We start from the raw sequence: 13295 nt of genomic DNA on the forward strand, positions 1-13295 counted from the left end.
GCATCATTATCTAGTTGAAACCCGAAGAGAAAATTCTCAGTGGGCTGAAGAGCTATGTATTTTTATCAAGTGTTCATTAGCTATCCTCTGTGCAGGGGATCAACATGAAAACACCCAAAGGATGGGAAGCAGACAGAGAAAAGCCCCAAAGGCAGGAGAGCATCACAGAGCTCCAACTGACCAAGGCTCGGAAAACAAAGGCAGGGGGATTATAGGCACTATCTCATTCAAGATGGCAGAGAAATGCCCTGGCTCTAATACAGACCTGTTAGTTTGGTTATTGCAGATAAGGCTAGAAAATGCAAGCAGGATTTATAAACCAGGTCATTTATTTGCTAATAACATGTAATGTGTATACATGTCTTAGCTGGAGTTCTCCAGAAAAACAAAACTAATAGTATATTAAAATAAAAAGATTATTATAAGGAATTGGGTCCAATGATCATGTAGGCTGAGAAAGCCCATGATCTGGAGCTGGAGACCAGCAAGTGATGTTGATCTAGTCTGAGTCCCGAGGCTTGACAGCCAGGAGAACCAATGGTGTAATTTTTTTATTTTTTATTTTTTGCCTTTTTTGGGGGGCTGCACCCACAGCATCTGGAGGTTCCCAGGCTAAGGGCAAATCAGAGCTACAGCTGCCATCCTATACCACTGCCACTGCAACACCAGATCGGAGCTGCGCCTGAGACCTATACCACAGCTCATGGCAACTCCGGATCCTTAACCCACTGAGCAAGGCCAGGGATGGAACCTTCATGCTCATAGATACTAGTCAGATTCATTTCCACTGAGCCATGACGGGAACTCCCCAATGGTGTAATTTCATCATGAAGACCAGCAAGCTTCAGACCTAGGAAGAGCTAGTGTTTGAGTCCAGAGACAAGAAACAGCCAATGTCCCAATGTAAACATGTCAGGCAGACAGACTTCTCTCTTGCTTGTAAAGAGTAAGACCTTTTGTTCTATTCAGGCCTTTGACTGATTGCATGAGGCCCATCTACATTAAGGAGAGCAATCTGCTTTATTCATTCTACTGATTCAGATGTTAACCTCATCCAGAAACCCAGAATAATGTTTGACCAACAAATAGGAGCACCCCATAGCCCAGTCAAGTCAGCATGGGAAACTACCCATCACAGTGTATGTGAGTGATTTCAGAGCCCAGAGTCTCTGCATTGAGCCTAGTCTCTCCCTGTACTATGGCAGTAGTGAAGGCCCCCTTGTGAACACTGCTGGGCATACCTGGGTCTGCTGGGAAGCACACAGGAAAAGTCTGACAGCTGTGTAGCTTTTGGTTTAGACTAGGTTTTCTCAACCTTGGCATTATTGGCATTTTGGACCAGATAATTCTTTATTGTGAGGAGCTGTCCTGTGCATTTAAAACATTTCCCGATACCTGCTACCAGCAGAGGCTATGGAAGCAACTCCCCTTACTTCTGAAGTTTCCACTGAGATCTAATAGAAAATGCCATCAAATCTCAAATGGATAGGGATAATTAGAATTCCCCACCAATTTTCAATTTCTAGAACTGCTCTAATTTGCCAGAAATAAAATCATGGTATCACTTCTGTTTAATGGGGAGGGAAGTTTTGCATAAAATAACATGAGTGTGGAGCCTCCTTGAGGCATCAGGAGGGTCACTGGTTTAGATGGAGGTCACAGGACCTAGAAGCTGTGCCTGCCTGTCTCAGGGTGATGGCATCCAGGCTATGGGATGCCACGGGTTCCCTGTGCAGCTGGGCTTGGGGCTGGTCTGGCTCTTCTGCAGTGCAGGATCCCTTGTGACATTTTAGTCTGCAGAGTAAGCCTGGAGACAGCCATTCATGGGCCAGAGTGCCCCTGGGGTCAGAGGGGACCGCTGTTTTCATTCATTTAACAATCAAGATTGTTTTGGCTTTTCTTGGCCCTTACATTTCCATATGAATTTTTTTTTTTACCAAGTATATGCGGTATGACATTTGCTTTTGGAAATAAAGGTGTATTTATGTGTATTTATAGTTTTTATATATACATATATATATATATATATATGGAGAGAGAGAGAGCTTATATATAGTTTATATATTTATAGCTTATATAGCTTATATATATAGTGTACAGATATATAGTGTACATTTTAGTATGTTAAGTATATTCACATTGTTACACAACCAATCTTTAAAGCAGTGTGTGTGTGTGTGTGTGTGTGTGTGTGTGTGTGTGTATTCTTGTCTCTTTTTTAGGACTGTACCCGTGCAACATGGAGGTTCCCAGGCTAGGGGTTGAATTGGAACTAGAGCTGCTGGCCTATGCCACAGTCACAGCAATGCCAGATCCAAGCTGCATCTGCAACCTACACCACAGCTCATGGCAACATGGATCCTTAACCCACTGAGTATGGTCAGGGATCGGACCTGCATCCTCATGGATGCAAGTAGGATTCGTTTCTGCTGAGCCACAATGGGATCTCTTAAAGCAGTGTATTTTTACTATTGAATCCTATAAGCTAAAACTCTCTTGATTATTCAAGGGTGATGAACCACTTTGTATATTATTTCAATTCTTTCGACCTGTATCCTCTGCCCTGACAATGCAATCTTCATACCCATATACTTAGTATCAGCCATGGGTGAACCCAGAAACAGAGGAAGGTAGGATTTGTTTCTGCTAATACTGGGCAGCTTAAATTACTGCATTGGTGGGAAAGGAGACTAAAATATGGGTTAGGTGATATTTAAGCCTTTTGGACCTACTGCAGTGAATTATGCTACTTGGAGGCAATGTGTCACAGTAGGCAAAACATTGACTTTGGATTGCAATCAGTGTTTATTTAAGTCACTCAATTTGTAACCTTGGGTAAATTACTGAATCTCTCCAAGCCTGTTTTTCCTCATAGGAAGAATCAGACTATTGATATCTATTGCCTAGAACTTACGTTGATATTATTATTGGCGGTCCTTTTTGTTCGTGAAAACCTGAAATTAACTTTGTCTCTATTATTTCCTTTTTACTTGTCACCTCCTCCCCACAGAAAACCTTCTATCATAAAATTTTGTATCTATCTCTGTGTTTTATAATCCCAGTGTCAATGCATTAACATGGTTACTTCTAAAAGAAAAAAACCTTTATGTATATTTAGTAACAACAATTGATATTTTCATGCTTTAGTTTTAAAATGCCGAGGTCATTTCAGCTCCTTTTTAGGTGAGGAAGCAAAAGTCCTATTATTCCATGTGGTTATACCAGTTTGAATTTTTTTTTTTTTAATTACAAGGGACAGGAATAACCTTTACCTAACTCAAGCAAAACAAGGAAGTTTTTGGAAGGAGACATGGAGGCTTCTGAGCGAGAACTAGGATGGCTCTTAAGGTTCTTGGTACTTGGTAGTATGAACAGATGGAGAACTTCCCCATGGAGGGGCTTTTGGACTTACTCAGCTCTAACTATAAACAGCCTTTGAGTTACTTGGTACAGGATTAAAATTTGAGGGGAGAAGGTCTCCCTCAGACAATCTGGCATGAGCCTTAAGCTTATATTTTACCTGAAGAGACAAAAGTGGACAGTTCCGCCAAGACCACAGGAAATATAGGAGTGCAAGTTCCTAAGAACAAAGTTGGATGGAGTTACCAAACTGTTGTTGGTGGGAGGGTGTGGCTACTGGGCTAAAGAAAGCCAAGCACATGTTTATGGGAACTACCTGAACTGCTCAGAGCCTGGTAGGCAGCTTGATATGAACAGAATATATACCACGCTTAAAATTCAGGGTCTATGAGGAACTCCTCTTCACCTACTAAATCTTTTCAAATGTTCAGTCGATGTTTGGAAATTCAGCTGGTAAAGATTTATAAAGTAGTAAATAGGACCGTGAGAAGTTATGTCATCTGAGAGGTGGCTTCAGGATCTAGTGAGATTCTGATATTTATCTATCAATCAAGAGAGATGTTTGAGGATTCCTGCGCTTGAAGTAGCTCCATAGACCCAGACTCAAATCAGATCTGACTCCACCTCTTTGACTTCCAATGACTTCTAATGGCATTGCATTAGGCAAGGGTTTAATTGAGCAAAGCATCAGTTTTATCATTTGTAATGTAGGACTGATAATTCTACCTTTCACAGTTTTATTATTATTAAATAACAGTATCTGTAGGATGCAGTGCATTCTCTGATAAGCTCAAGGTACTGCTATCCCTTCCCCCAAATTTCTCATCACCCTCAAAAAACTTTTATTCAATATCTTCTTGACTGGACACAGAGGAAATAGGATTGACAATATATGGTCCCTTCCTTCAAAGAGTTCTATCATAGCAGACAGTTGTAGACCAGCAGCACGAAACAGCCAAGGCAGAAGGTGGGCAGTAGAAAATGGGGGCACCTAGGCTGGCCTGGGAAGTTTTCTAGAGTAGAGATGGATCCTAAATGGGGAGGGGGGAGGGATTTCCTAGGTGAAATGACAAAGATAGAGCCCTGATGCCCACAGTGCTGGGAGGGACTGGAGGTAGTGTAGTCTGACTGGAATGTCATCATATCTAGGTTAAGCACGGGGGCATGGCTGGAGAGGCAGCCAGAGTTCAATCAGATGGAAAGGGCTTGGGATCTCAAGCAAGAAAGTGTTGTCTTTTTCTGTTCTTGGAAAACCTCTTTAGCAAAGTGCAATCCTTCCAGATATCCTTACTTTGTCCTAAAAGGGGGAAGGAGAAGATGTCTGGTTTGGACTAAATAATTTGCGGGGATATGGATGTTCAGAAGGGCTGGATCAGGTTGCAGCAGGCATCCTTATTCCTTTCCATGTTAATAGCTGACATGGCACAGAATTCTCAAGTGATGAAGATAGAATAATATTTTCCTTTAACCAGAGATAAGCCTGAGTTTCGTAATAGATGTTTCCTTTTGGCTGTGGGAGTGCCATAAGGTTAGTAGAGATTTTGTTTTAGTGTTAAATTTTCTATCTTTTTTTTTAGGGCCAAATTGCAGCATAAGTAAGATCCCAGGCTAGGGATCCAATTGGAGCTGCAGCTGCCGGCTGACACCACAGCCACAGCAACACAGGATCCACGCCATGTCTGCAACCTACATGCCGGATCCTTAACCCACTAAGCAAGGCCAGGGATCAAACCTGCATCCTCACTGATACTAGTCAGGTTCACTTCTGCTGAGCCATAACGGGAACTACAAATTTTCTATCCATTTTAGGAAATACTTATTTAAAAGGATATTTTCACTCATATTCAAGTCTTTCTCCCAAATCCTATAATTAAAGGAAGCCAAAGGAAACCAAAAAATGAACTTCGATGCAAATTCTAGGTAGTTCTAAAAAATCACTATGTTTCATTCACCTTATCCCTAGCTTACTTGGATTTTTTCCATTGAAAACTCCAAACACCCTTTATTTATGAGTTTCATTTTAGCAAATGCTTCATCAGCTCCTTGAGCAACAGGAGAATATGATAACAGGAGTTTCTTTGGGTCTCAGCAGAAGCTTATCCTCTAGTTGGTGATAAAGTGACTGATAAGTCTTTTAGTGTGAAATGAACAATGTCATGTCTTCAGGTTTTCTGATCTTGATTTCTGCCAAGAAATGACAATGTTTATGTTTCAGCTGAGGATTAAATTCTCTCCAGTCTCCTTTCCCATGTAGGTAGGCTGTCAGACCAGCTAGAGATTTACTGGGATTTAATGACATGTGCCCCTAGGACTTTCCAGTTCTCTGTAGCTATATCCTATGCTGGAAGCCAGCGAGGGTTCATCTAACCCAAGAAGCTGATACCTCTGGGGAGGCAAACTGGACTCTAAGAATCCCCAGTAGGAAGATTCTGGGACAGGTGCTTTAATATATGCCAATTAAGTTAGACCTTTTGGTTTTAGCCAGTGCCATTGAAGCATTTCTCAGATTTATTTCATCAGAGATCTTCTTTCTCAGAACACTTGCAGGAACAGTGACCCAAGAAACACACTTTAGGGAAATGGTAATAAATTAAATCTTGAGGTTTATTAATTTTCTCATTATTAAAATTTAAAATATATTCTCTCTGCTGCCATCTTAGCTGGGTATAAGCCAGAGAAATCCAGGGGCACCATCTGGAAGTTAGAGCATCTGAACCAGTTCTGTGTCTGGGAAACTGTTTCCTTCTCCTGGGCTTACACTCTGTCATCTTTAAATGAGAGAGTCATACCTTCATGAACTCTGACTCATGGACACTGAGGCTCTGCCAGCTCTATGATGCTATTTCTCTTGTTGTACAAGGGAATCTAATTGTGTCTACTGTAGGAAGAGGAGGACGCTCTGGCCATTTCCCAAAAAGGTTTCTCATTATTCTCAGTCTTGTGAATTTACAGCTACTTTATTTATGTCTTTACAGAAACCATTTATCCCTCTTGAGTCTCGATTATTCTTTTTAGATTTGATATGATCAAAAGTGCCACTTCTGTCTTTTACTAACTGGGCATCTTAAAATCTCATTTAGAATCCTCAGAAACCAAAAGCCAGTAAAGTGAAGTGAAGGGAACAGACATGTCACCTTCTGGTAAAATCCAAAGTGCCATTATCACCTTTAATGGGGGTGTTTTAAAGGAAGCAGTCAGTCTGCATTTTCCCTGTGCCTTCTAATCTGTTTCTTCCTGCCCATCAGGAGACTAGAAGAGGGTAGCTATGAAACTTCTTCTCCTTTTCCAAGCAGCCTAGAGGTGGAGTCATTTCTAATTCGCTTCCTCAGATCAGCAGTGCACTAGGCTCTCTCCGCATCTACCCAACCCCACCCTCAACACAATCTGGGCAAAGTAGACCAAAGATTTACATTTGACAAACAGCATTACCAGTGTGGAAAAAAATCCTTTTTTTTAAAAAATAGTTAGAATTCCTATTGTGATTTGTTGGTTAAATCTTGAGATGTTTGTATCATACAGTCATAAAGTTTTAACACATTGAACAAAAGACTTTTAAGGACTGAAACTGTTCTGTTCTCTAAGTGTATTGCCATTATTTGGAAATGAAAAGGGCAGATCACCTTCTGAATAGCAACAAGTAATGGGATCCTGTCCTTAGCTGCTGAGTGCTAGAAAAAGAGGCTCGGAGCTCCAGACCTTAAGTTTGAAAACCTGAGGTATAGAGTTTGCCTCTGCATCTCACAGAAAGACCTGTGCATGGAGTAAAGGCCTTGATCCTGACCCAGACAAGGCACAGTTAGACCCTAGCTGTCATCTGTCATTTGTCTTCATAAGAACATGTAACTATGAGCCTGCATTTTCTCATCATTTATCATAAGTGATAGTGATTGTAGTGAATTGCCAGTAGGACTCTGTGGGAGTTAAGAATATTAAATGCTGTATGAAATGCTAAAGCATCTGGAACGTAGTAGGTATTCAACTAATAGCGGTAACTATTAAAATCATTATCATTTTTATTATAATTTTCAGCATATTTCTTAAACAGTATTTCAAATATTTGCTTTAGTTATCATATATTAATTATGAGGCAGGATGTCAAATGTTTGCTTTACAAAAATAAACAAATGGGACCTAGTCAAACTTAAAAGCATCTGCAATCCTGAGAAAGAAAAATGGAGTTGGATGAATCAGGCTCCCTGACTTTAGACTATAGAAAGCTACAGTCATCAAAACAGTATGGTATTTGCACAAAAACAGAAATACAGATCAATGGAACAGGACAGAAAGCCCAGAAATAAACCTCCTCACCTATGGTCAATAAATCTATGACAAAGGAGGCAAGAATATACAATGGAGGAAAGACAGCCTCTTCATTAAGTGCGGGGAAAACTGGATTGCAACATGTAGCAGAATGAAGTTAGAACATTCTCTAACACCATACATAAAAATAAACTCAAAATAGATTAAAAACCTAAATGTAAGACTAGATACTATAACACTCTTAGCGGAAAATATAAGCAGGACACTCTCTGACATAAATCTCAGCATTATCTTTTCAAATCCACCTCTTACAGATTGAGAATAAAAACGAAAATAAACAAGTAGGACCTAATTAAACCTAAAACGCTTTTGCACAGCAAAGAAAACCATAAACAATACAAAAAGACAACCCACAGAATGGGAGAAAGTATTTACAAACAAAGCAACTGAAAAGGGGTTAATGTTCAAAATATACAAAAATCTCATATAGCTTTTTATCAAAAAAGCAGCCCAATCAAAAAATGGTCAGAATATCTAAATAGACATAACTCCAAAGACAGACAAATGGCCAAAAAGCACATAAAAGGATGCTCAACATTGCTTATTATTAGAGAAATGCAAATTAAAACTAAAATGAGGTATCACCTCACACTAGTCAGAATGACCATCATCAAAAAGTCTACCAATGATAAATTCTGGAGAAGGTGTGGAGAAAAGGGAACCCTCCTACACTGTTGGTGAAAATGTAAATTGGTACAACCACTATGGAGAACATATAGAACTATCATATGCTCCAACAATCCCATTCTTGGGCATATATCCAGAGAAAAACATAATTCAAAAAGATTCATGCACCCCCTATGTTCACTGCAGCACTATTTGCAGTAGTCAAGACATTGAACCAAACTAAATGTCCATCAACAGAGGAATGGATACAGAAGATGCGAAGTCAGAAAAAGAAAGACAAATCCCATATGATATCACTTATATGTGGAATCTAAAATATGACACAAATTAACATATCTACAAAACAGAAACAGACTCACAGGCATAGAGAACAGACCTGTGGTTGCCAAGGGCAAGGGAGGGATGGTGGAGGGAAGGGTTGGGAGTTTCATATTAGCAGAGGAAAATTATTATATATAGGATGAATAAACAACAAGTTCCCTCTGTATGGCACAGGGAGCTATGTTCAATATCCTGTGATAAACTGTAATGGAAAAGAGTATGAAAAAGAATCTACAAGTGTATTCCTGAATCACTTTGCTGTACAGCAGAAATTAATACAACATTGTAAATAAACGATACTTCAATAAATGTTTCTAAAAAACAAACATAAAAAGCCAAAAAAAGCCACAAAACAAATATTTGCTTTAATTATGAGATGAGGTTATTTTTGTTTAATGTTAGGTTTATTTTACTTTATATACATATGAAAGTAACCTTACAGACAAAAATGTGTGCAACTCAGGACTTTAATATAAGTAGCAATAGCAGTAACACTCTTCTCCCAATGAGAAATAACATCATGGACAGCTTTAAAGCCCATGTATGATTATCCACAGTCAAATATCTCTCCTCCACAGAAGTCCCATTTTGTTTTGTTATCACATTTATTCCTAAAAAATATGTATTCTTACCTTTCTATGTTGTTTTTCAATTTAAAAAATTTATTATGAATATAGTTTGATTTACAGTGTTACAATATATTAACATTGTAATGATTTAGTGTTTCAGCTAAGTGAAATCAGTTATACCTTTCTATGCTTTTTAACTTTATGTAAAAGAAGTCATACTATATTCATGCTATACATGTATGTACATATGGCTTTTCTGTCACAACAGCATGTTTTAAAGATTCATCCTTGTTGAATACAGTCATGGGATGTTCTTTTTCACTGCAGTGGCGTATTCCATTGTATGAAACAAGTATACGCTATTTGTTTATCTTTTTTCCTGTTTATGGATGTTTGGGGTGGTTTACAGGCTTTATTTATTTTTCGTTTTTTGCTATTTTGAATGCAACTGCTATCAGTGCACTTTGTTAGGTTGAACTATGTGAAAATAGGCATTTTTATAGGTACCTATATATTTTATATGATTCAACCCAATTCCTATCTGTGGATGCATATTTACAAGAATATATCTGAGGAATATATATACCTAAGTGTGGCAGAAATGCTAATTCATAGGGTACATACATCTTCAACTTTGAAAATGATACCTAATTTTACAAGGTGATACCAATTTATACTCACTATAGCAAAATCGTCTTTCCTCCTGTCAACACTTCATAAAGACTGTTTTGGTGGTGTGAAATACAGTTGTAATTGCACTTCTATAACTACCAAAGAAATTATGCATCTTTTTATATGTGTATTGGCCATTTGTTTCTTCTATATAAAAATGAGGATGTGACTCTGGATAATGATAAGGGCTGGAAGAGTTTTGAGGTGAATGTTAGAAAAAGCCTAGGTTGTCTTGAGGAAATTTGGGTGTTAAAGGTGATTATAGTGAGGACGGAGGAAGAAAAGAGAAGCGCCATAGAGAAAGCGTCTCTCATCTGAGAGAATGCATCTACCATCAAGAGCAGAGTGTTGGTAGAAATATGACTATGAGAGATTTCAGATGGAAATGAAGAAGATGTTATTGGAAGCTAGAGGAAAGACGTTCCTTGTTATAAAAGAGGCAGAGACTTTGTCGGATTGTATTCCAGTGCTTTGTGGAAAGTAAGACTTGCAAGTGATGATGAACTTGGGTATTTAGCTGAGGAGAATTCTAAACTAAGTATGAAAGACTGGTTTGTCCTTGCTGCTATAGTAAGATGTAAGAGGAGAGAGGTGAATTGAAGAAGGAATTACACAAAAGGAATCAGAACTGGAAGATTTGGAAAATTCTCTCTATCCATATTGCAAAAATGAGAAAGTCTGTCGAGAGCAACAGAGGTGTGGTTGGGCAACTGTTTGCTAATGTGATTAGAGTGTGAAGCCGGAATAGAGACACAGTCATCCAGGACAGATCTGTAGAGGACCCTCTTAACTGACAGCTTGCCTTCTGTGAATTGTATGGGAAGCCAACGTTTTTGAGAAGTTGTGTCAACAGAAGCACTGCCAGCTTAGACTAAATAGAGACAGGACAAATGAAGGAAGGTGTTGAACTTCTGAGAGGTCTACAGGATGGGCCAGTAGAACTATCTGGCTACAAACATGTTTTATCCTTCAAGAAAAGGGAAGAATGATCCTGAAGACAAATCAGAGGTCTGCAGGGTGGCCACTGTCACCATGACCTGGGGGTGGGACTGTCCCTCCTGAGTTACCAAGAGCAGGCCAAGCTGCTGTGGCTATAAGCAGAGTCAAGGGGGTGGGACAGTTACCCTCATGGGCTTAGAGGACAGAGCTTGGGGCCAAAGAGGATTATTCCTGAGCTTTAAACGAACAAAACAAAGAACAGACTCATAAATACAGAGAACAAACTGGTGGTGGCTGGAACAGAAGGCGTCAGGGGCACAGATGAGATGGGTGAAGAAATTAAGAGGTAGGTACAAACTTCCAATTACAAAATAAATAAGCCACAGAGTATATGTGGAGTAAAAATTATTAAAAATAAATACAATAAACAAATAAATAATAGATTATACACAGGGGAAAAGTACACAAAAAGTGTATGGGGAATACAGTCCATAATGTTATAACAACCTTGTGTGGTGATGGATGGTAACCAGACTTGTGATTATTTCATAGTGTATAAAAATAGTGAATCACTATGTTGTACACCTAAAACTATTATAGTATTGTATGATTGTATGTCAAGTATAACTAAAAAAAAAAAAAAAAATCTGGAGTTCCCATCATGGTACGGCGGAGACACATCCGACTAGGAACCATGAGATTGTGGGTTTGATCCTTGGCCTTGCTCAGTGGGTTAAGGGTCTGGCATTGTCATGAGCTGTGGTATAGGTCACAGACACGGCTCAGATCGGGCATTGCTGTGGCTCTGGTGTAGGCTATAGTTCCGATTAGACCCCTAGCCTGGGAAACTCCATATGCTAGGGGTGCAGCCCTAAAAGGACAAAAAGACCAAAAAAAAAAAAAAAAAAATTCTAGTGGAATTTGCCCTCCTTTCAAACTTGCTTGAGACTGAAGACTCCTTTCTCCTTTCCATTTTCTCCCAGCTAGAATGGAATGTCTATCCAATACCTGCCCCACTGTTCTATTTTGCTAGCAGATAACTCATCCGGTTTCACAAGTTCACAACTGGAAGGGAATTTTGCCTAAAGATTAATCATCAATACCTGATTTAGAGGATAATGAGATGAGAATTTGGACCTGAAGCTGATGCTATAATAGGTTAAGACTGTTGTGGCTAGTGGATTTTGCATGCGAGAAGAACATGATAATCTGGGAGGGACAAAGGATGAAGTGTTATGGGTTGAGTTGTGTCCCCTGCCAAATTCATATGATTCATATGTTGGAGTCCTAACCTCAATACCTCAGATTATGACTGTATTTGGAGATAGGATAGTTAAAGAGGTAGTTAAGTTAAAATGAGGGAATGAGGGTATTAGGGTTGGACCCTAATACTACTGGTGTCCTTATAAGATCAAAAAATTGAGACACAAATGTGCACAGAAAGAAGACCATGAAAGTAAAATGGCCATTTATAAGCCAAAGAGAGATGCATCAGGAGAAATTGGCTGCCAGTCTTGATCTCAGACTTCTGGCCTTCAAGACTGTGAGAAAAAACATTTCTGTCATTTAAGCCACCTAGTCTGTGGCGCTCTGTTATAGCAGCCCTAGCCTAACTACCTGTACTAATACACCTACCTGTATGCCAGTAACACCCTACCTTAATTAATTTTACTTTATAATGAAGACATTCAGTACTGAGTAGAGGTTGTAAGAGTGGCCATTCTTGCCCTTTTCCTGATCTTTGGAAGAAATAGTCTTTCATCATTGAGTATGAGGTTAATTGCAGGTTTTTGCTGCTCTTTTTAAAATGCCTTTTATATGACCAAGGAAGTTTCCCTCCTGTTTCAGTTTTCAGAGGGTTTCTGTTGGGAATGGGCATTGAATTTTGTCAAATGCTTTTTCTACATTTATTGAGATGGTCATGTGATTGTCCCCTCTTATTCTGTTAATGTGGTGAATTACTCTGATTGATTTTCGAATGCTTAACTAAACTTGAAATGCTTAGCTAACACTCATTTGGTCATGGTGTGTAATAATGCTTTTGAATCTTGCCGCATTGGTTCCTCTAATGCTTTGTGGAGGATGTTTGCATTTATGTTTGTGATGCCCTTCAGGTCTAGGCAATTTTCTTGAATTATTTATTTGATTTCAGCCATTCTTTAAAAATAATTTTTAAAAATATTATTTCCTATAATTTTTAGGTATGCACTGCTGGGAAGTATGTCTTTGAAGTATTATCTTTTCTCATATTGAGAAAATAGCTAAGATTATTTTACTATATATATATTTTTTATTGCAAAAGAAAGTATTGATTTCTAGTTTATATTTCATCATCATATGATGAAAACTTCAAGGGATATAGCGTATATAGGATATTCTTCAAAGTATCATTTACTTTATCTTGCAATTACATGTAGTATTTAAAACTTCAAACTTCAAACCATGGAACTTTAGAAGTGTTGGAATTGTCTCTTGTGCTTTGTGGAA

General features: G+C 38.7%; 1 protein-coding gene across 1 annotated transcript in view; it reads left to right on the top strand.

Moving 5' to 3' along the window:
- The window catches only part of MYRIP (myosin VIIA and Rab interacting protein), a 209170-nt gene that overhangs the window by 21478 nt on the left and 174397 nt on the right, over positions 1 to 13295 (top strand). The gene's annotated exons all lie outside the window — the stretch shown is intronic.

This window comes from Sus scrofa, chromosome 13, assembly GCF_000003025.6.
Source record: "Sus scrofa isolate TJ Tabasco breed Duroc chromosome 13, Sscrofa11.1, whole genome shotgun sequence".
Taxonomy (NCBI): Eukaryota; Metazoa; Chordata; class Mammalia; order Artiodactyla; family Suidae; genus Sus; species Sus scrofa.